Source organism: Mycteria americana, chromosome 8 (assembly GCF_035582795.1).
Source record: "Mycteria americana isolate JAX WOST 10 ecotype Jacksonville Zoo and Gardens chromosome 8, USCA_MyAme_1.0, whole genome shotgun sequence".
Classification (NCBI taxonomy): domain Eukaryota; kingdom Metazoa; phylum Chordata; class Aves; order Ciconiiformes; family Ciconiidae; genus Mycteria; species Mycteria americana.
Window position 1 is genome coordinate 15,451,659 of NC_134372.1, and position 24,443 is coordinate 15,476,101.

Consider the following 24,443-nt stretch of genomic DNA (forward strand, 5'->3'; position numbering starts at 1 on the left):
CATAAAAAAAAAAAAAGTTTTTTCTTCAAAATTATATCATCAAAACCAACTACAAACATAGGTAAAGGACTGGTTTTCACCAATTTGCTCTGCTTGAAAGACTCCTGGATTTCTCTGATTTATACTGTCCATCAAAGCAACACAGATGATTTATTTAAAACAAAAATCTTTAGGAAAATGAATGGGTTTTGCCTGGATAGTTCAGATATTTATCATTAAAATGAAAAAAAAAAAACCCACCAAAACCAAGCAAACCAAACACCCCCACCCCCATCCCGAAGGTAGAAAATACTTTGAAAGATTTGTAAGTGAAACACACTGCCCAACTCAAGCATTTATCCCTCCCCCAGCTTCAATTTCTCTTGCCAATTTGGGATGGAAATTATTTACTCATTAAAATATTAATTATATTCCTCAAATAAGAAAATAACATCCTTCCCAGATGTAAGAAAAATGGCCAGCAGTGATGTACTCCACTCACTTTTAGTGAAAAGATCTGCTTTAAGGTAAAAGATCAAAAAACATTTTAATAAAGGTATCATTTTTATGCCATAATAGTAGAAACACATGTTACATAGAAACATATGGGACTAATCTAATTCCCTGTTACATTTACTGCATTAAATCCTAAATTTGCAAACTAACTTAGTTGTGGCTTCAACCATGTCTTTATTTTAAACTCTAAGTTCTTTGAGGTCAAACCAAATGAATTAAGAATTGATTTTTTTTCCCCCCATCTTAGATATGAGGGCACTATTTCACTGATATTATATGCTATCAGTTCCTAAAATTTAATATAAAAATAAGTCTAGCTTATACAAAAAGAAATCCAGTTTTGAAGAGTACTCCATGCTAACTCAGCTCCTCCAAAATTCAACAATGGATCTCCAAAAGATTTGATAGCAGCTAAGCCAAAAGCAAGGAGAAGATAAGTAATTTTCAGTACAGTGTGAACAAAAATTATATCACATGATTTCATATCATATTCTTGAAAAAGAAACCAGCTGTAACATCAGACAAGTCTAAAAAATACATAACCAAACTAATGAAAAATGGGTTGTATAGAGATACGGAAAGTCTAAGGCTATGTATTATTCAAGTTTTTGCTTGGTGTGCTATATGAAAAGCTAATCCAAACTGCATCAAATCTGGAGAAGAGAGGAAACAAGCTGAACCAGACCAAATTTTTCTCCTCTTCAGTCACATTTAAACACATTTCTGAGGGGCGCCCAAATAGACATATCATTGCTAGAGGATTTGACTTTTAGTTGGGTACTTGCAGAATGAATCAGACTTCAGTATTAAACTTTGTCTCATGGCAACAAGAGTGACCTATGCTGCTGTGCTATTAAAAACCTCAAAACCTTCCTAAAAAAATCATAATGCAGTTTGGTGTCTTATTGCAATTGATCAATAAATGAACAAGAGTAGCTTAGTCATTGAATAAAAATCAACTACTAAGATTGTTACTTTGCCTCTGAAGAAACTCTCTATCCTGGATGGTTTGGGAAATTTAAAAATTTTCAGAGCAAGTTACATTTCAGTTAGGTGGTCTTTAAAAAAAGAGAAATCTTTCCATTCGGTGTTGATATTTATGTATGTTACAAATATGTAATCTTACGGTCTTTAGTCACTGTAAATAAAAACTTGTTTTCAAAAGAAATCAATGTTTCTCTCCCAAAATGTCAAAAATAAATATTTTAAAGTTGCCAAATTTGATTCTGAGTTAGCATTTCAGTTGATACCTGGAATATATTTTAGCCATGAATAAATTCAAAACTTCTGAAGGGGAAGACCATGAAATCTTCCTTCCTCCCCAAAAGATAAAACCTCTCATTTTTAATAGAAAAAAAAATCATCTTGATTTGAACAAAAAAAATTTGCATGCAGACTACCACTCTTCCCTATGGACTCTTCTTGACCTTAGATCTGCCACAATCATCTTCAGAGAATAAATGTAATTGGATGTTCCTCTGCCTTATAGGCCTAGAATATGCCTGGCACAACTGTGCATAAAATCTTCAGGGCTTTGTTTTGAGAGATGAAACAGACTCATCTGTATGGCACTGTACCTAGCTGTAAGAGCAAGTTTAAATAATGCTTTCACAAAACAGAAGAACTCAGAAGCTTAGTTACCTAACGGTTATAAAACGCTCACTGGTATGTTTGTTGATAGGATTATTATAAGAGGTTAAATACTGACAGTATTCAGAAATGAATAGAGTATTTTCATATCATTAACTGGAAGAACACAGGCCGTTACACCACACAGCAAACGTTGCATTCAGAAAAAAAAGTTCAACAAAATGTTTAATAAGGAGAATAAATCACAAAAGCTTGAATTATTTGTTTTGTTTGTGACCTTTCAAGCATCACTTGTTCATTAACACGCTATGCTCCAAACTAAGACTAAGCAAATACCAACTGCTCCAAAATTTTTTTAAACATTAAATGTATTATTAAACTTTCCAGTGTTAGGGAACTGACAAAACCAAATGGGTTTATTTGGAGGGTGGTTTATAGCAATAAAAAGTGCTATAAAAATCAGGCTTTGGGAAAAGTTGTTTAGCAAACTTGTTTAAAGAAATTACTATATATTTACATTCTCAAAAATTCTGTGCCCTGTACTAGGCCTTAATTTTTGCTTTTATGTTTCCATCTGACACTGTTCTGATGCTTTTGTGTCTTCTCACACTTTTTCAGGCTATCACCATATTTGACATGACAGTTAAGATTCCAGAGAAAGTTGCCAGAAACATGGGAAGAACTTTAGGAACTCCCTGCATACAGTGTCTCTCATTGCAGCCTTCCTTATGTAGGTTCTCAACTGAAACCTTAGTGCCTCTTTAATTTAATTTAATCAATCCTGTAACCAAAGGGCTCGATTCAGCTCTTAAAAAAGAAGACCTACTGACTACAATATCGCTACTAATTTAAACTAAGACAAACAGAACACAGACCAGGATCAGACTACAGGAGAGGGCAGTCTTTATTATAATATAGCTCTCGCCCACCAACTAGCTGTCATTCTTACTCTTTGTCTTTCATTTCCTCCTGCTGGTAAGAAGTCTCTGGAAGGAAGCCCCACTGCAGTTCATTGTCTAGTACAGACTGGTATTTAGACAGCGTGGTTCCCTTTATTCTAAGCAGATGATTGATTTTCTTCTACACACACTGTTGCTTGACAGCCACACCCATGTCAAGATTCTTTAAATATGCTTATGTATTAGCCATTACTCACACACCTTGCTACACGAACAAAAAGATAATTGTCAGCACAAAAGGGTTAGATCTACAGTGAACAAGCCACAAAGCACACTTCCTAAGAATTTTAAATTACCATATAGCAGTTGAGGCTCAAACAAAATTTAACACTTTTATTTACAAAATTTGATTCACAGGTACCATGGGTTTTATATGCTATTCCCAAGTCTTGAATCTGCTGAAACATATTTCTTAGGCTCAAATACAAGCTTCAAATCATACAACCATAAAAACTAGGCAATATTTGTAATAAGAGATAAAACCAAATTGCCTTTAAAAATCCCACAGCATTTTCCACAGAAATGGAACTGTTAGCTTTAATGTCCTGGCCAAAATCCAGTTTGGGTAATTATATTCTCTTACATGAATTTCCCTTACAGTTATTCATTTTCACCACCTGTCCTAAAACACTGTGTGAACAGTGAAATAAATTCTGTTCCTGATCCTAGACAGCTGATGCAAGGTTTTCTGATTTGGCCAAGTTTCATAGGAAGAAAAATTATATATATATATATATATATATATATACACACACACACACATATATAGGTGTTTTGCTGATCTCAAAGCAGTCATCTACATTTTTTCTCAGGTTCCACAGGCTTCCTTAAAATCTCCACCTGTTACCTTGCCAGCCAAGACAAAGGAAAAGGACTTAATGTCAGATCCATCCTAGCTCCTTAGAGCTAGGAAATCGTCAGTGTCCATCTCAGGCCTCCAAGGCCACCAGATGTGATACAGTGTCCAGCAGTCTGCTTTGGAGAAAGGAGTCCGAAGTCAGGAGATCCCCAGTTTTTGCAACAGTTGGAGGACTTGAGATCTAAGAAACATCTTCAGTAAAGCTGAAATGTCATTGTATGCACATAACCAGCTCGAAAGTTTAGGAAACATTCTCCATTCAAAATGACAGTGTTTACAAAGCATGCTTGAGGCTTGTGGGGCTGGCAGAGTAGTAGTAATATTTTACACTTCCTAGTCAACAAGGCATTTGGAAAAAGTTGGATTTTCTTCCCCCCCGACATGTGTACACATGCACTTGTGCATGCAAACACTCTGATCCAACCCCGCTGATCAGATACCCTAGTTTTGGACCAATTCTAGTCACTAATCAGCACGATCAGGATTTGGCCTCATTAAGCTGCTGCATTTCATCCCAGAGCTGTCTGCTGATTAATTGTGTATGTCAAACAAGGTGAGGTTTCTAAGGAAACATTGTAATTTCTATTAAACCAGTTGATGCCATTAAAAAATATTCATGCTTCTGAGAATACAAACCCATCAAGTTCATTCATTCTTAAGTACAGATTGTAATGTTTTCACATCCTATCTTAACCTGGAATCTCTAAGGAAAAGAAAGTGGTGTAGGAGCTGGGTCAATTTTGTTATTACATTGAGGCTCTCATCCAAGTTGTTCATTCAAAAACATTGTTATATCCCTAGACAGTATCCTTATTGCCTACAGGTATTCTAGGTTTTTGAGATGGTATTACCTCTCCTGAACAAACGTAGTGGCACCTGAGAGCCTAGCTGTATATTACAGCCTGCATCTAGGAAACAAAATCTGTGTAGGATTACTCTGGCCATACTCAGCTGGAGAGACAGCTATTAAATTTGTAGAGAAAATCCAGACTAGAGTTCAGATTTCCAATCTGATGGTGGAGAATTGATCAACATATTTTAGGTTTAAGCCTGAAAATATGCTTGTGGCTGAAAACTTATCTATAGCTCAAATAAGTAATAAAAGATACTGCCCCCCACCTGAAGTTTGTCTTCTTTGTATGATTTCACCACAGTGTTTACAACTCCATGACAATCACAACAGCAAAATCCATGTCTAAAATATTTCAGGAAAAAAAATAAAATCAATATACCCTGCCCATTCTTTCTGTCAGTGCAAACCACATTTGCCTTGTCTGACAAATTCTCCCCAATATTTAGTCAGTTAATAATCCAGAACAACTTCCTCTCTTGCTTGACAGCTTCGTTCTTTACCGAAGGACCCTTTCAAAAGCATTTTGGAAATCTTCATAAACTGTTGCTGCATCTCTTTATAGTAAGCCAGTAAACCAGCTGGGGACACAGAACAGGCCTAAGCACTGCCCACACTGGTAAATCATTAGTGCAGCCTGTGACAGACACAGTTTTGCCCCAGCATAGCTAGCAGTTTCACAGACAATGCCCACACACAACAGAAAGCTGGTTTCGTGACACACTGGCAGGCAGATAGCCTTCTCTATGAGCTAAGAAGGTTTAGCTCCAAGGAAACAAACTGAACTGCCAACTGAGTCCCTTGAACTGGCAGTTATTCCTGGCCATTTTATTTAGTAATAGAACTGTTATCCGCATCAACCAGATCATCTTCATCCACTTGCTTATGAACTTCACATGATTAATGCTGACTTACTCACCATATCATTTTACCCATGTATCCACTAAATCTATTATTTACTATAGCTCTTCTCATTACGATTCTGTTATCTGTGATATTGGGCTTTCAGTTACATGTGTATACTTTTATTTCAAACTTTCTAATTTAAAACTCAAAGATAAAGGCAACTAAGAACACTAAGAATTCATAAGAACATAAAAGAAGTTATAATTTTCCTTTTCTGCAAGAAAATCATGTCTCCTTGATCCCTCGTATGCCATACCAATAAGCAAGCTACAAAATAGATGTGTTCTACCTTTTGGAAAGTTATTCATAAACCATCTGATATTCATTCTGTACACACACAGACACACCTTGTTTTAACCTAAACAGTGTCTAGTCTATGATGTGCCTATATCACCCATATGCATTTTACTGTTTTCTTTAAAGCCATCCCCTTAAATTCCATGAAGAACTGAATTAAACCTTAATAAAAACCAACTTATTTTAGCTATGCTACACCAAAAAAGAATATATTCTTTTACAGTATGTAAGACAGTAAGATTTGACAATAACTGGAAGCATTATAAGAAGATTAAAATAAACTACAGTGAAGAGTATAAATAACATGGCTTGATCAACTCTGAAGGTTATCATTGTATATCCACTTAATTAGGTAGAGATAGAACTACATTATTCATTGATTAATGTAGCCACTGGCTGATCTCCCTCTGACTTGCCTAACTCCTAATGATGTAAGATTTCTGTTCATAACGAGGTGCACTTTTTTCCCCAAAATTGCAAGTCTTCAATGAAAGCACCTGAAGAAGTGAAGAAAACTCATCACAGACAGCTTTGAAATAATCTGTGCAAAGACGATTTGCTACAAATGATTCTGCTTTGAACCTAAGTAATTTGAAAACTTGCTTACGGTTGGTAAGTCCTGATGGACTTGTGAAAGAACGTAAAAACAACAACAGGAAATAATAATAAAAAAAAAGACAAGTAGCAAGGAACAGGCTGACCTAGAATTAGATGATGAATTGGCCTCTAAAGCATTTTAAGAGCCAAGTATAATAACAAGGTTTGGGTTTCTTTCCCCCTACCCCTCAAGGTGTGTAATACTTCTTGATTAAGTAGTGCAGCTGAGGAACAGACTCAGTTCCCTGTTTCCTGATATAGTTTTTTTTTTTCTAATTACTCCCAGGCAGAACTGCATGTAACATATAGAATCAATACATGCACCAGAACCACTCTTTGTCCAAACTAGTCATGCCAGAAAAAAATGGTTTGAGCAAACGTACTGCAATTCATACATAAATCTTCTAGATTAAGAAGCTGTAGTGTAGCTTCAATCTCCAATAAATCACTGCAGAATACTAAGTTTAGTGTAAATATCTATGCAGCTTCACCTTCTTCCTCTTTTTTAAAGAAAAATCCCTACCTTAAAACCTTTCAACTTTAACAGCCTATTTTGACCAGGGCAGAAAGTAGAAGGGAATAGATAACTTGACTGCAACAACATAAAACAGTGTCCTAGTGATCTATAAAGGCCAATTGTCTGAAACATGTCTCATAATACACACAAGCCACTTTCAATCCTGAGATTGGCAAATAGCTCTTCCCTGTTTTGACAGAGTTCATACTGCAGGTGTTTAAGTCGATTTCCCCCCACTTTGTTTTTTTTAACCTCCAATATAAAGCGGAAATTTTATTTCAGCTGTGTTTGCATCATTAGCTTGCTGGCAATCATATAAGCCTAAATTATCCAGGCAAGCAGTTTCATTTATTGAGACCTCTTGCCGGAAAAGAGCAGCAATCAAATCAGTCAGCCCAAATTATCCTTGACATTAACAAAGGGCTCTAGGATCATTGTAAGAAATTACTTTCTTCTATTACCAAGCTGATTATGTTGTAGATGCCTCTGCAGCATCACAGCACAAAACCTAGTTTAAAATAAAAATGTTTATAAGAGCATGTAATTTTCATTGCCACTGTTTGTTGTATTCAGTGTTTTATTAAATCATGCTAAACATACATTATGCAGGTATGTGTATGTGCGCATGCATGTGTATGAAAGCAATAATAGCTTGTACTTACTTCAGCTAAGTAAAAGTAAAAGTAAAAGTAAAAGCAAACAGCCAGGCCTCAGTCTTAGGCTCACTGACAGTGAAGCCAAGAAAGCTCTACAGACTACTGCCTCTGCATCACTGCAGGAGTGGGGTCTTATCCTCTCAGAGACCAGATACGCAAACAAGATTGAGTTTTAGGCTGTTCCCAGACAGTAGTGGTTTCTCACTCATCTCTAGTTCCTTGTGCTCAACTTCTCTGAGAGTTTTATCTAAGCCAAATCTAACTCAGGACCTCAAAGTTTAAAAGCATATAGGGCCCACATGGTGGTGGTGGTGGTGGTGGGTATTGGGAGTTCTCCATTTATTGAGAGAAAAAAAAAAAAAAGCATCTTCACACTTTCAGAAATCAGCAAAAGTTTTCTCTGAAACTAACAGGAAAGCCTCTAGCCCTTAAATTTAACAACTATTATTTTTGTAATCTAGGGCCCAATGGACACTGCTATTTCTGAGGTAGTTAGGTAACAGGTAACATAGCTGACCTAGCAGCATTGATTTGGCATACAAAACCAAAACAATACAATATTACAAAAAATTGTTAAGAAAACACTTCACAACTATTTCAGCTGCTGAAAAAAGATGCACAAAAAGCCAGAGCTGTCAGATGGATAAGGAAAAAATTAGAAGAGAAGAAAATATATTCAAGCTTCATAAAGAATATTAAAAAAATCCTATTGGGAGTAAAAATGTATTCAAAACTAGAAAAATAGCTTCTACTGAAAGCAACCCATAAAACACAGGATGCAGGATTTTTTTTCCCCCAGGTAAACATAATAAGCTAGGAGAACAGCAGCTGTGTGGCTAAAGAGAAAGACATTTCTGGTTCAGGGCCCAGCTATGCCACAGGCACAATACCTTGTCTAAAATTATTGGCTCATAGTGCAAACAAATTTTTACCAGACACAGAACTCTGGAATGTACAAGGTTATCCAGGGTATATACTGATAACCTAAAACGCACCAAATTTGAGTGAGAATTCCCAATTGTTTGTCTTCAAGCTCAAAATTCATAAATATTTAAGATTGCAATATGGTTCGTAAAGTCATAACATTGAAGGCTGACATTGATTCTAGACAGCCCTGACCTGCATTTGCTACATAAGTTTTCCTTATAGCCAATGGTATGAAATTAATTATTACATGTTCTCCTCTCCAGGTGCATGGTATTAAATACATTTTCCTGTGTAAATACTCAGACATATTGTGCCAACATTTTTCAGATGTTTGTTTGCAGTTCCTTTTCCCAAAATGTGTGTGCTACTTCTAGACAGGCAGACTAAGTTGTAGCCAAATATGGTTCCTACGCACTTCAAATACAAAATTGTGTGTAGCTTGATTTGATGAATTATACTGGTTCATGGACCCAACTGTACCTCTCATGCCTACCACTGTAAATCATTGTCTTCCTAACTGTAAATCTTGCCATGACACAGCTCATTTTCTAGTACAGTTTATCCAATATCTATCCAAATCATTGTAGCGCCAAATCGAAATTAGTGGTTCATTGTGCCACATAGTTTACAAATAAAGCAAACATCAGCCTCTGTCCCCAGAATTTAGTTTAGGTGAAAAACAGACCATGAGACCAGAAACGTATGGCAGTTTGCCCAAGGATACACAGCATATCTGTGGCAGAAATATTAATATCAGTCTCCTGAACCCTAGCCAGTGATGTAGCCATGAAAGCACATACTAACAGATCCCTGGGACAATTCCGTTTAAGCTTCTGATCCTCTGCTTTTGAATTAGTTAAAAGACAGACTATTCTTCTTGCCAGCTCTGCTATAGCATAAATGAAGTCTAGAAAGGTGAGGGGTTTTTGTCTGACTCCATATTTAAGCTAATGCAGCAGCTGCATTAGTACACCATTTTGACATTTAAAGTTCCTGTATAAACTGAGCTGACACACTGGAAACGTTCACCAAATTCCTTAGTCCATCATCATCTTACTGCCACAAAGAGCTAGGCTGCCTTAGCTGACTCAGCAGCAGCATCTTCTTCACTTTCCCAGTAAATGTCTACATTCAGGTGGATTCCTGAATTCCTGAAGGTGCAAGGTACATTAGATACCAGAAATGGTAACCATTCTTTGTCATGGTATTACTTTGACTTGTTTGCCTATTATACTACACAGGCAAAAATGTTAAAAGTACCAGCTGTCTCAGGAGCAAGGAACATTTCACTTTCATAAAGGGGATTTACTTCTACTTTTCCCATTGAATCCTGATGCCACATTAGTCATTAAGAGTTAGTATATTGAAAATTCTGTATCAAATTTTGATTACTCTTTCAGATTAAACAATTTCTCCCTTGAAAAGAAATCTTAAGTCCTTGAGGAATACAATGAAATTCTCTGTTCAATAGATATTCTTAACGGACATTATAGATATCAGTGATTTGGACACAGGTCCATTGCTGAGCAGAATTAGAAACGAGGAAAAAAACCCAAAACTATCAAGCAGCTTGTTACTGTTAAGTACCACGTTTTAACACCATATCGTGTCTTCAGATTATATAAATGTTAGTAAAACTATACCAAAACTATTTTTTCTTTTTATTTTACATTCTTTGCAACTTGAACATCTGCAAAGGATCTGTAGAGGTTGGAATAGATTGGGTCTAGCTGACAACAGTGTTTTAACACTATAGTATAAGGTAATTGCTCAGTTATAAGAATAGAGAAATAACTTGATAATAAGCAACCTGTTACCCCACTGTGAAAGTTATGAAGGTATTGAGATGCTTGTAACAGCCAGCAAGTTCTTAGGTGCCAAGTGAATTTGAACAAGATGAATCAGAATTGGCCATTTTCTACCCAAATACTATGTCTGGTGCTCTCCAGGGCCATGTGTGGAGAGAGTGAACCCAACAGACTCCAGGGACAGGGACACAAGAGAAACACCCCCAGGCCCTGCTAGCCCAGCTGGAACCACTACACTGTCCCACTTGGCTTTTCTCTGGACCACGTCCTCTCTGCCACAGAACAGGAAGGTCATGCAATTCATAAAACTTCATATATCTGTGATCAAAGAGTTCCGATATCCAAGTCCATTTATTTTCCACACTGCAACAAGATCCAAACAAAAGTACTTTTTCATTGATGATTTTCTTGCTTTTTCGTTGCACTGGGGTGTGTGTGTGTGTGTGTGTGTGTGTCAATATGATCTAGAGCTGTTCCCTATTCAATCAGAAGATTTTCTTTCTTTCTAAATTTTAACCACATTTTCCTTGCCTTAACTCCCATACAGACAAGCAAATGACAGAGCACCTCTTTTCAGGAAGTCTCACTAATGTCTTGTTGTGGTTTAACCCCACTCAGCAACTAAGCACCACGCAGCTGCTCACTCCCACTCCCCCCCCCCCCCCCCCCCCCGTTGGATGGGGGAGAGAATTGGGAAAAAAAAACAAGTAAAACCCATGGGTTGAGATAAAGACAGTTTAATAGGACAGCAGAGGAAGAGAAAATAAAATATAATAATAATAGTAATAGAAGAATGTACAAAACAAGTGATGCACAATGCAATTGCTCACCACCCACTGACTGATGCCCAGCCCATCCCTGAGCAGCAATCGCTGCTCCCTGGCCAACTCCCCCAGTTCATATACTGAGCATGACGTCATATGGTATGGAATAGCCCTTTGGCCAGTTGGGGTCAGCTGTCCTGGCTGTGCCCCCTCCCGGTTGCTTGTGCACCTGGCAGAGCAGGGGAAGCTGACAAGTCCTTGCCTAGTGTAAGCATTACTTAGCAACACCTAAAACATCAGTGTGTTATCAACATTATTCTCATCCTAAATCCAAACCACAGCACTATACCACCTACTAGGAAGAAAATTAACTCTATCCCAGCTGAAACAAGGACATGTCTCTTCCTGAGAAAAAAAATAATGATCGCAGCTCTTTTCAGTGACAGCGTTTTATCAGCAAAATCACTGAAAATTATACTCGTGGGAAGACATATGCTGTAAAGGTTTAGATCTGACCAGCTATATCAAAGCTAGGCCAGATATTTTGTTAAATAATGATGATAGTAAAAGTCTTAACGGTTTCATGAGAACACAGAGGCATCACACATTTTAGAAAAGCAGAGCTGTATGGTAATTGCCATCATGTTGTCTGGAACAAGTCCTGAAAAGCAGAAGTACGCACCTCTTAATACAAGAAAACATCTCCTGTAGATACCACAAAATACATTAGTTTGTAGGGACACTGTAGCAGAAAAGAAAATAAAAGTTATTTTCTTTTTTTCAGTATAAATGAGTTCATCTAACTACTTCAGTTCCCTCCTGAACCCAGACAGTGGGTAAAAGCTGATCTAAGTGACCCACAAATACTTTTCCTTCACAAGCCTTTGGTTAGTGTACAAATGAGTTCATTTACTGTACATTAGTCTCCACAGAAAATTCACAATCTGTGACAGTCTAAAAGATCCCCACCAAACCAAGAAGGCTACATTACTGGGCTACTTTGCCTTTCCTGGCAGCTTCTTTCACTCTTATGTTCCCACAAATCCCAAACTCACTAACACTAAAAGAAAACAAAGGGAATATTTTGAAGAGGAGAAAAATGTTGCTCTGACCTTCCTTCTTGAGGGAAAAATTTAGTCAGCTAATTCCCCCCCCCCGAAATTAAACCTGGTGCAATTCTTAAAGACATTCTGCAATGAATCTGCTTGGTTCTTTAATCTCTCCACAGAGAATATGTTGCATATGAACATTTCTCCTGTTTACTCTTTCCTTGCTAAGGGCCTACAATTGTGCCTTCAAATTGCAAATGTAATTGCTATTAGTGTCACTTGGACACACACCTCTAAATAGAATTCAGATATGTTGTAGGTATAGATATAGCTGTATCTAAATGCTTTCATATTTTTTTAGAGCAAGACAGATAACTGGATTTCCCTGAAAGCCAGATTAAAGTTGTTTTTCTGTTTTCTCTGTAACTTAATAAACTTTTAATTTTGACGTTGAAAAATCTTTGGCTGGACAGAGGGAAGGCACCATTTAAGAGCATCCTTAAAGGCATTCTTGCAAGATGCGGGAAATCTTTATTCAAACTCCCACAGAAAGCAGAGAAAAATAATCTAAATCTCAGTCTTTTGTACCAGGACAAACACTCATCCAAACTTCTCATCTTTTAGTTACAGGGGTCAGGAAGGTGATAAGATGAAACAAAAACTCTTCCCCCTTCCTCTCCCCCCCATTACATAAACCCTTATACAATCCATTCTAAAAAGTAAAAATTATGTTATTTGGAAATAGATTTTGACATTTATATTTTTTCCTCTAACAAAACTGCGAATAAAAATTATTTTTATTAGAAAGTTTCAATTGAGCAAAGGTTCTTAATGATAAGTTTTAGATTTTGTAGTCAGTCTTACAAATAAATTCAAGAAAATATTTCAAAGCTATGCTATTATTCATTTTTATATATGAAAAGAGGAAGTAACTTAAAAATAAAAATGCAACAACGAATCATCTCTTCTAAATCCTACCGAGAGATCTGAGGAGTCTGCGTGTCTGCCTAAGAAACTTAGCAATCACTCAGTTCCACCCTCCTGCTAAAATACATTACGAAATACAAATCTGAAATGATTGAAGCTCAGTCATCTCAGAGTGAACTGCAAAAGCTTCCTTCTTTAATTTCAGTTTTTTAATGGAGGCTAATCCTTTGCTCCCTATCTCTCCTCTTCTGCCTTCAGTAAAAATATATTACAGGCTAACAAAAACTCTCACCAGCAAAAGTTTCACAACTTGTATAGCAAGTCTGCATGAAAAAAAATTAAGAAAAGAACATAAACTTATTAAAGATGTGGATCTTACTTTCTGGTACAATTTTCATACAGATACTAAAGATGATCATATGTACAAGACAACCTTTTATACACTGAAATTTACTGAATTAACAAGGTTGGAGCTTTCACTCACATTTAATTAAAATTAGAAATTTAATAAAATAAAACATAATTGAAATTACTGGAAAGATTTCCAGTAGTTTCCCAAAGGCATGGAAGAACATACTGCAAACAGAGAACCTGACAGTGATGTTCCTGAAACCATATTTCAGAACAGACTGAAGAGAAAAGACCTAGGAGAGAGACTGAAAGAGACAAAGTCATCACCACACATATGTACCTTTTTTGATTTATTGAGTGAAGAAACAGGCTTTAGTATCTCATTCTTATCTTTTGTATGGTTAGCTCAAGCTGAACTCTCCTGTCTCAAGTATGTATTTTACTGCAGAGGATCTTGGTTCAATTAGTCTCAGGTCACAAATGTGCCACTTCAGAAACAAATCTGAAGAGCAGGGACTAATGGTAAAACAAAGTAGTTGAACGTAAGACTACTTTCAAAGGAAACAACATGACCTTGCGTGTCCAAATATGCTAAAAGTTTGTGTCTTTTACTAACAGAACATGGCACAAAATTCTCAAAAAATTATTCTTTGTACATAGCAACAACCAGCTGCTCAAAATCTCAGTCACAAAGTTCAAAATAAGCTTAGATGTTTTACAACAAACATCATCTTCTCTCAAGATAATTTACATGAAGCTTTTTATATGGTGAGGCAGTTACAAGTCAAAGTTTCTCTTGCCTGTTTTTTTCTCTTCTTGTTAGGAAAGAGTTACTTTTAGATATATCAAAACAAAAATATTTCTAACATTATCCTATTTCTCTCTGAATACTTTCACTCAACAAGCAGTAGTAGATTAGGCTGTACTGCAGATCAGTTCTGAGTTCACTCAGGTTTTAAACCTTTGAAAAAGCCTAACCCATATTTTCTGTTTCTAACCAAAACCCCAAAATTACCCTGGCTTAGGTTCTTGTAAAGAAACGTTTACATATTGCTGCAAAATACAAACTAAAAATCAAGAAACATTCTATCTTACTGGCAGGTATTATTCCCATGCTATTCATCATAATGTACTCACATTGGTGCTAGCACCCTCTCTGATCTCACCACCAATCCAAAATTCTATGCAAGAAGAAAAAAACTTCTCCTTCTTACCAAAAGCTCAAACCACTGCACATAACAATCACACATCGTAGACACATGGTTTGTATTTGTATCGCAGAGAAGACTTGGAGTAGAAACAGGTACAGCTGCTAAGGAATGCATCAGGAAAAGAGCTGGACACCTGAGCAGTAGCTGAAGACTGTTCCAAGAGCAGTACCAGGAAAAAAGTCAAACAGCTAAAAAACAACAAAGCAGTGAGTCAAGTGCTCTGACTGCACTAATGAAGGTCCTTCCTGCCCTGCAACTTCTTATTCCAAAGGCACACCCTACCATTTATTAACTCATATCATATTTACCATTCTCTGTGTTTGGCCAAACCAAAAGGACACAAAGATGGCATGAACCCAGGGGAACACCAAAAGGACTTCAGCATTTACCTTAAAGTGGAGGCAGCGGTGACAAGTTAAAGAAATTGGAGGAATTCAGAGTTTTTAAAAAGTGACTATCAAGGCTTAGAAAAACATTGTCAGGGCAGATATTGAAAGAGAGATGGATCTTTGTGTTAATTTCACAACAGTAGCGATAAGTTTTTATTAGGCATCTGGTAAAAGAGTAGAAAACAGGACAAAACAGGAGTAGAAAAGAGGACAAAAAGACAAGGATCAGGTCAAATAACACCTGCAATATTAAAATTGAAGCATTACATTCCATACCATATTTGCAGATACTATTTCAGATATTTTCTTTGCAATGGAAGATGGATGCCTTTTTTCCTGTTACCTGATTATAAGCTAGATAAACAAGTAATTTTTTTTTTTCAAAGTGATTTTTTGATGCAAAGATATCTGTGGGAGAATGATTTTGTTGTTTGAGTGCATTATTTGACTTGTGCTGGCACTCTGAATAACTAGTCCATTGAATATGGAAAAGCTAACATAAAGAAGGTATTCTGTTTCCATTTCAAACGTTGTTCTACGTTGTTGTTTGGTTTTTTGGGGGAGTTTTTTTCCCCGACAAAATAAAACTGAGATTTCTGAAATAAAATAATTTTGAACTATCACATTTGAATTTTTTTTTTTAAGAAATATCTGAACTTTACAGATCCCTTTTGTTTCATTTTCTTTAAAAGAAATTTCAACAAAACCTAAATGAATTATGAAACATCAAGTATCATCAACTACGTTCTCTGCCAGAAAGATTTTGGTTGAAAATTATTCCCTACTCCAGAAAAGAATACATAGCTCTGTAAAACCCAGCACTGATGTACATCTTAACTGGGACCTCAATGCATTCCCCTAATACAAGAACTAACTCACAGAAATGCTAGCAAAGCATACGATGGGATAGAAATGAAGTTCTTTAGTTTTCTTAATTAGAAAATTAATTATTGTGACAAAAGCCATGTCAGTGGAATTCTACATTCCCTGTAGATAAGAAAACCAAGGCTGTCAACAAGTTCACAGGTTAACTTGAGCTCCTTGTTTCTTTCCCCATTCTCCCCTGCTGCACCACATAATTTGCATGATGGATCAAAACGACTTGTTAATTTTCTTTAAAGGACAAGCTGATATGAAATCATCAAAAGCAATGTTGTAATTTGTGTTTTGGTGCTTCCAAACTATGTTTTCATTTAAAATAATAATAATTTCATATAGGTTAATATTTCCTTTTCCAGATTTCCTAGCAGTTCAATTCCCTTCTTGGAATCGAACTGTCTCAAGTGCTGTTCCTTTATCTGCCCCCCTTAATCTTCTCCGCTGTAGTTGTACTTATGACATGAACTCAGATTTTGATAAAAAGTTATACAAATAAGCATTTGGCTTTCTTTTTGCAACTAAGGTATCTTAGATAAGATAGTTTTCATTCTTAATGAGGCTAATCATGTCATTTCTGAAATAGAAAAAAGCAGGAATATAAATAAAAATAGAAATATAAAGCGTATGCCAGGTGTCTATAAAGGCAGTCAGAAAAGTTGCAACCCCTCACACCCTGACTTAGCAAACCTTTGAACATTTAAACATATTCTAGCCTTTCAGAGATCAGCTTCTATGTGCATGCCTGAATTCAGCTGGGCAATGAATAAAAAGAAAATGCATTTGAGCAGATAAGAGCACAAGCAACCATTGAGTGAGAGTCTGTGTCCTAGAAAAGGGAAAGCAAGCAGCAAATGTAAAGCTCCTAACTTCTGAAAAAATCAAATACCATATTCCTCCTCCCCTTTTAGCTTTTAAGACTCCATGTGCGAAGTCCTACTTCAGATTGTTAACATATTTTACTGTTAGGAGGCCTAACACAATGAGAGAATAATTACTTGGAATAATAATTTTACTGATACAAAGAACCTTCCTGAACTGAACATGTTTTCCCTCCATGCCATGAACTCCCTGAAGTTACTATTCATTATCAACCTCTTCTGAAAAAACAAGGTTCTCTTCCTGAACTTGAAGATCTACATCACTGATTACTGGTCTGAAAGTACTGCCAAGAACACATTATTCCACTGAGCTCTTAGGACAGGTGAAATCTATCCAGACATCATCACCAAGGACTCCACCAGCCCATTACCACTGAAAGCACATTTAGTTTGACTGGGGGGGGGGGGCAGGACACAGAGGGACACATGACTGAAAATTGAAACAATCCATTACACTGATTAATTTTTATTTTATTTCCAGAATACAAACTTCCAAATGAGCTCTTCCTCATTTCAAGCATGTTCACCTCCTTACTTTGTAGTGTTTAACTTGCATAATTAATCAGCTTCAACTATGAGAAAGAACTACACAAAATACTTTAAAAGAGGGATAACAAGAAAAAAGCTGGATACACAGTTTTCAGGACTTCAAAGGAATAATGTTTTCTTACAGATGCACAGCAGGGATTGCTTGAGGTAAGATATCTTTACTTATGCAACAGAGACTCATCCTAAGTATTAATAAAAGGGCTGACTTGCAAAATAAAAAAAAGATTTTATTTTAGTCTAAAAAGTAATTATGGCCAATAACAGAAGCGTTAAGACTAACATGTTGAGCTTTAAAGGTGAAATTCCTTTAACTGTTACTAAAAATCAGTGACCTGAAGAAAAACATATGACAAAAGCTAGCTTTCTTTTCTGTGATCAGCAGTAAAGTTACAAGTTTTAAGAATGATCTCCATCACTTTGTACTTTATATAGGACACACACAACAGCACTACAAGGTTTTAAATGCCTTTTCACTGAATCCTCAAGAAATGCAGCTGATGGCAACACAACTGATCGCACAGAACAGCCTAACGTTTTTTTATAGTACTTTAAAGCCAGTAAAAAAATGTATGCTAAATGGGCTCACAGCTCTTAGAAACTTGCTGTGTGCTGAAATTTTGCAGTCTCCTTCTACAAATATTCTACGTAAACATAAGACAGTAGGGAGAAAACCAAAAACCTTTCAAAGTTCCACCCAAGCATTTTCTAAACAAAGGAATAACAGCCTGTACGTAACACTAACCAGTTCTCTCAACATTAACAAAATGTAATCATGTACGGTAGTGAATAAAAATGTCATTAGTGTTAATGAAGCATCCTAAAAAAGCATCACATGATACTGTGAAGCTGTGAGCTAGTATTTATTAGATGGCTCATCTCTTAGCAGATACTAAAAAGACCCAAAGACCCTTCTATGTCTGCTAAGTACTGACTAAAGTCTAAAATATCACTAGTCATATCTTTGTCAAAAAATATCCTGTATCTCTTAGGACTCGGTATTATTGCACCCTCCAAAGCGCTACGAAGTGATGGGAAATACAATTCTTCATAGGGGAAAAGAAAAAAACAGCAATAAAAACTATTTAAGACCATGTTAGCATACAAAATATGGTAAGATTACCACAAGAACTGGCTCTGAGCAAATTCAGTCTGGAAATTAAACTAAGTCCAAGCTACAAGTAGAATGAGGTTATAGAACTATCTCCCATCAAGTGTAGTGGCCAAAGATACCTGAAATAAAACAGTAAATAGTGAACTGCCATTTTGCAGCTGTATTTCTCACAACATGAAACTAGTTGTTCATTTCTGTTATGTGCACATTGGTTAACTGTATATCACTTAGATGACTATATTATTATTATTATAGTCAAACTCCAACTGTCAAAAAATCTCTGATTTTTCTTCCAGTGAGATAGGACAGTACATTAAAGTAAATCCAATTAGAGTACCTTGAAGCAAGTGTGAATTTTTTACCGAGTTATTTAATAATTGATCTTAAATATCCCAGCAGGGGAAAAGTAATTCTTATTTCCTTACATTTTTTTCCACTTTTCTGAAACGTCAGCATCATGATTTTGTGTCAAACAATAAAGTTCTAAACCTTAATGCAAGCCTGCAGGCAAATTGTTGCACCCAGCATAACTTCAGTACATTGCATATTAATGGTAGTAACTGCCTTTCTGTGTATTTCTACAAAAGCCCATAGAAGACAAGATTGCCTTTTCCATTTCATTGCAAGATCAAGCCTGAGACAATGAGATAATATAACCCTGTTCCTCCCCCCCCCCCCCCCCCTTTTTTTTTTTTACTCATCATCTTGCCTTTTCTTTCCCTCAGTGAGGTATCAGGGAGACCAAAAAGGAATGTTTCCCCCACATAAAGTACCTTCAATGTAAAGTTACACTACAATATCAAATCTGAATTTAATCTTTGCTTCAATGTAGGCAATATTATCTATTGTTTCAGCTTTGTTATTAACAAGTAACAATTTTTTCATTAAAAACTTGAACCATCTGCATAACCAATTAAAACACAGTGAACTTCCCTGATAGATTTCAGAAAGCTTGAGAACTCAAAATTGATACCTGAAATGCCTTCAGGTTTTCAATAGGAACATGAGTTACTGATCTGAATCATTTATGCAAGTCTCAAAGAAGGCCATGCTTCAGTTGAACAACTGACTCTGCCATGACATAAGCAGAGCACATTCATTCCTGATAATGCATCAATATTAGTTACCTAAAGTCCATCTGGAGAGTGCAGTGCATACAGCAAGCCCAACTCACACTGGAGACCAAGCATAGCACACCACAGCTGCATCTTTTGTAAGATATCACAGCTCATACATGTGCAATTTAATATTAAACCAGCCCATAACAAAATACTTAAATTAATCTGACAAGTGAAAACCACTTGTATTTTGGATCAACACAACATAAAACAATATATTTAATTTCCACAAAGGAAAATAATTTCATAAAATGAACTGTCCTAGAGATTTTTCTGTCCAATCAGATACAAAGCCCTTGAACAGCTTTAGTAGGCACATAAGTACGAAGAAAGAGGAAGGTTTTTTTAATTTAAGAACAAGTCAATAACAATAAGTCGGAGGAACAGAAGCCCCGCTTTGTTCCTTGGACTCCCAGAGAGCAAGTAGCCAGTCCTAGAAACAGATACCAGACTGAGAATTTGGTTCCGAAATCACTTAAATACTCATCCAGAGAAGAAGGAAGAGCTCTCAAAGCTGGGGTCCCAGTCTTTGGGAAACTGTAGCAGGGATTATCTAAAAGATGATCAAACTGACCAGACATTTGCATATTTTAACTCTTCAGTTTCAGTTGTCAAAATGGCTTTCCAAATACAAGAAATGTAAAGTTTTTACACATGAAGCTGTTAGCTCTTTTTGTAGATTTTGCAAATGGTTTTTCCTACACAAGCTTTTCATAACCTACAACAAAATTACTTTAGAGTTCATAAAACCTAGTTAGAAGATGTTCTAGAAGGGCTAGGAAAAGAAGAATAGCTATCCTTAATGGTAACAAGACATGCACTTCTGCCTGCATGTCCCGTGTTCCTTTGTGCTCAGCATCCAGCATACGTACATAGAGTATAGAGAGGACACATTTCTGTAGCAGACCTTCTCCAAAACGATGCCTGGTTTTGGTCCAGTCCCTCTCTTTTTTTTTCCTCATACTGTCACCTGCAACTGTCACCAAAGATACTTTTAGCTCAAGACTTTAGGAAGCATACACTTCTAACCAGATAAAACACAGCAGTTTACAACACGTTAGAAAAACCACAAAATCCTAAATAAGAATTCCATAACAGTGGTTCAATAAATCTCATTCTTTTCTTGGAAATCCATAAGGCTCTATCTATCTACCATAAAACAAAGAGGTTGTTTCTTTGCTTTTTCTAACTTTGAACACTCTTGCATCCAAACCAGATGATCTTATTGCAAAAGAGAACCCATCTACTTCTCTCCTACCCACAGGCCTCTACATATATTAGTATTCTTTTCCTAGGGAGACTTCTGTTAACATTTCTTTGTCAAATTTCCTTCTTTGTATGGCTCTTGATAACATCCCACTGCCTCAAACTCTTTCCTCTGGCAGATGGACCTGATTAAAATGCTATAGCTCAGTTAAAACCTTTTAACCTTAAAACCCCTACATTAAGATTTAACAGTTGACCCTTAGCCCTCAAGTAGTGTTGGGGGTATTGATAGATGCATTCATGATACAGATATTTTTCACAAATAGCTTCACAATATCAGCTGGTATGTTTAAATCGCGCTGACACATCCAACAAAACATAGGGTAAGCGCAAAAAGCCCTCAAGGTCACGTTAGGTTTATCAGATCTACAGAAGATAGAAATATAGCAACTTGGGGTGTTATCCCTTCAAAGAATGTATAACTTTTTAGTAAAGTGAAATGAAGTTGAGGGACAAAAGGTGTGAGTATCCTGTCCCTGCATTTCTTTTTTTTTTTTTTTTTTTATTTATCCATGAAAACAAAACCTGCCGATGTTACACTTTTACCCCAGGTCAGTCATCTAACTTTAAGGGCTGAAAACAAAATAATGTTACTTTCTCTCAATTGTAAATCAACCAACAAAATGCCACCAAGCCATAAGATAACACCCTCTCACTGCTCACATTTGTTACATTTTCGCTCCATCTCAACAAATTTGGCAAAATTTTCTTATTTCTTTACATGGCAACGTAGCAGGAAGCTGAGTCACAGTGTTGTGATGTGAATTAGCTCGTTCCTCAGGAGAAACTCTAAAATACCACTCCCCCTTCTTGGTTCTGTATGTAGATAGCAGTGGTAATTGGTTATTAAATAATTCTAATTAAAACCAAGCAGGTTCATCCTAGATTCCCTCAAGTTAACTCTGATTAGTGGCTTTACACAGACTACATATCTTTGCTGAAATGATCAAAAGTGAAAATCCCATTTAAGCAGCAGTACAGTACATTCTGCACTCAGAAGCATAAAAGCCACTTATATTTCACTTAAATCCTACCTCTAACATCCAAGTTCTGCATTATCATTTCTTCTACCTCTTGCACATAGTACTTCAATGCATTTGTCACTACCAATACCTACAAGTATGAAACAAGAGGACTATAACTATAACAAACTATAACAAAAATACTCGCATTCTGCAACAATTTAGTATGTGAAGAAACCTATACAATATGCATACTACTAAGAACCTGGTACACATCTTACAGGCATTCAGGCCTTCCTTTAAAAAGCTGACTTCTCTCTCAAAACTGGAAAGGGGAATACCTCAAAATTTACACAGACTACATATTGTAGATACAAGCAAACAAACAATCTTTCAACTGTCTAAATACTGGGTAACTATACACAATTTGTTTGTGCTGGTTTTGGCTGGGATAGAGTTAATTTTCTTCACAGTAGCTAGTATGGGGCTATGTTTTGGATTTGTGCTGGAAACGGCGTTGATAATTCAGGGATGTTTTCATTACTGCTGAGCAGTGCTCACACAGAGTCAAGGCCTTTTCTGCTTCTCACCCCACCCCACCAGCGAGTAGGCTGGGGGTGCACAAGAAGCTGGGAGGGGACACGGCTGGGACAGCTGACCCCAGCTGACCAAAGGGATATCCCACACCATATGGCATCATGCTCAGCATATAAAGCTGGGGGAAGGAGGAGGAAGGGGGGGACATTCGGAGTGATGGCCTTTGTCTTCCCAAGTAACCGTTACATGTGATGGAGCCCTGCTTTCCTGGAGATGGCTGAACACTGCCTGCCTATAGGAAGGAGTGAATGAATTCCTTGCTCTGCTTTGCTCGCGTGCGCAGCTTTTGCTTTCCCTATTAAACTGTCTTTATCTCAGCCCACGAGTTTTCTCACTTTTACCCTTCTGATTCTCTCCCCCATCCCACCAGCGGGGAGTGAGTGAGCGGCTGTGTGGTGCTTAGTTGCTGGCTGGGGTTAAACCATGACATTGTTCAAGCCTTGTTATACAAAAAATATTTTTTGAAAAATAAACCACAGCATTTCACACACTCTTGTGCCTTTTTGTCTCAGATTAATCCTTCACTTTTATCCCTTTCAAGCATTCTGCTACAGAAGCAGATCTTGAAAAAAACTTTTGGTCTTTATGGTGCCTTGTAAGACATACCACACTTACTCCAATGCTTTCATTAATTTGACGAATTGCTAGAATTCCAGGGAAAAAAAGCAAATCAGAATTGCAAAGAAATGCAACAGCTGGGCTAAACACAAGGCCCTAAAGGCACCCCATCACATTCTAAAAATAGAAGCACTTGAATATAATTACTGCATATGTTCTCCAGGGGAAATATAGTTAATGTGCCATTAGTTACAACCCACTGAGTCAGACTGGAAATTCTGAATGCTAGTATAGACCTGTCTCTGTCAGTGAAGCTAACCTCTCTCAGTTTTACATTGTAAGTGATCTTTAAGCAACAAAAGCAAGGAAGGGATTTTTTTTTCCATTTTTAAAAATACTATCGCACCTATTTTGAGCATATAATCTAGAATAACAGAGTATTATAGAAAAATAAAGCAAGCAACCAATCCGATTAGACCATGCTAGTCTTTATACTTTATCAAAGCTATTTTTAAAATTCAGTTTGCAAGTATTACTTATAACTGCAAAATATAGCAGTATGCTAGATTGTGAACACATACTAACTCAGAAGGCAGCCAGGGCAGAATCTTCCTTGTTCTTTGCACATCTTCTAGTCTTAAAATAAGGAAATGTTGTGCATCAGGTAGATGTGATTGCACACACACACACACACACACTTGTCTGAGTGGGAAGAAGGGGGAGGAAAAGATAGAGATACAACAAAAACATACAAACATAGAATCGCGTGTAAAGAACCTGCATCACTCACCTGCTCTTCTACTGCAAGAACTGCTTCACAACAGAATCTGGATCGAGCCCAAAGCAGAGCTGGTCAAAATTTTCTTTTCTTAGACAGGTATTCTTTTCCTCTAAATCAGTATTTTTTAGCAGGATAATACTGAAAGAGAAAGCATTCAAATGAAGATCATCAGCCTGAGTGATTTATGAAATCTTTCCTAATACTATTTTTTATTTACATTACAATGGTTAAGGAAGCAGAAGCTTCTGAATGTTCTGGAATGTTCTGAAGGACTGGATAGTCCTTCAACAGTGTTTTACGGCAAAGACAGCTTCAAGGAATGTGGGACAAGACAAACTAGAAGAAAGCATAACTTCCTTTCAGAACAAGGGTTTCAGCAGAGCTGTCACTCAGCAGTACTCTCTTACATCTCATCTTCTCTATTACTCTGTCACAGACTAGCTCACTTTGCAAGAAACCAGAAGGCAGAATCAGTAAAACAACCCCCCCAAAAAACTCCCAAAACCCACAAACAATTTTTTTGCTAGGGTTTCTACCAAAATGGCTCCATATCAGTAAATCATTTTATATAGATCTTTAATACCTGCCATAA

The 24,443-nt window shown here is 36.7% G+C and overlaps 1 long non-coding RNA gene across 1 annotated transcript in view; it reads right to left on the minus strand.

Moving 5' to 3' along the window:
* Positions 1-24,443, minus strand: part of LOC142413619 (uncharacterized) — a 114,013-nt gene that overhangs the window by 67,011 nt on the left and 22,559 nt on the right. The window contains exon 2 of the long non-coding RNA XR_012776863.1: positions 23,861-23,989. This is a non-coding gene — a long non-coding RNA (uncharacterized LOC142413619). The remainder of the gene's footprint in view (positions 1-23,860; positions 23,990-24,443) is intronic.